This window comes from Marmota marmota, unplaced genomic scaffold (assembly GCF_001458135.2).
Source record: "Marmota marmota marmota unplaced genomic scaffold, marMar, whole genome shotgun sequence".
Taxonomy (NCBI): domain Eukaryota; kingdom Metazoa; phylum Chordata; class Mammalia; order Rodentia; family Sciuridae; genus Marmota; species Marmota marmota.
This window is the reverse complement of record NW_026000283.1, coordinates 12,823,017-12,823,415: the sequence shown is the minus strand read 5'-3', so window position 1 is coordinate 12,823,415 and position 399 is coordinate 12,823,017.

The window sequence follows — 399 nt, the reverse complement described above, 5'->3', positions numbered from 1 at the left end:
ATAAAATAAACAAATAAAAAAGAAAGAGCTGGTCTGGAGGTGTAGCTCAGTTGTAGAACATGTAATTAGCATGGACAATGCCCTGAATTTAATTCCCAGTACCACAAAAAATAAATAAATACATACATAAATAAATAAAATAAAAATAGTAAATAAATGAATAAATAGCCAAATCTACTACAAGGTTCCAAAAAATTGGGAAAAATATATAAATCACACAAAAAAGTTTCATAAAAATAATATTTACATAGATAAAATAATGACTTTTTTGAATAATGAGATTAGGCATGAACATTATTTTCTTCTTTGTTCTTCACTTTTTCTTCAGTTTTTCACTTTGGAAATGAGAGTGTTAAATTTAATTTTACATATATTATACATATATTATATATATAATAT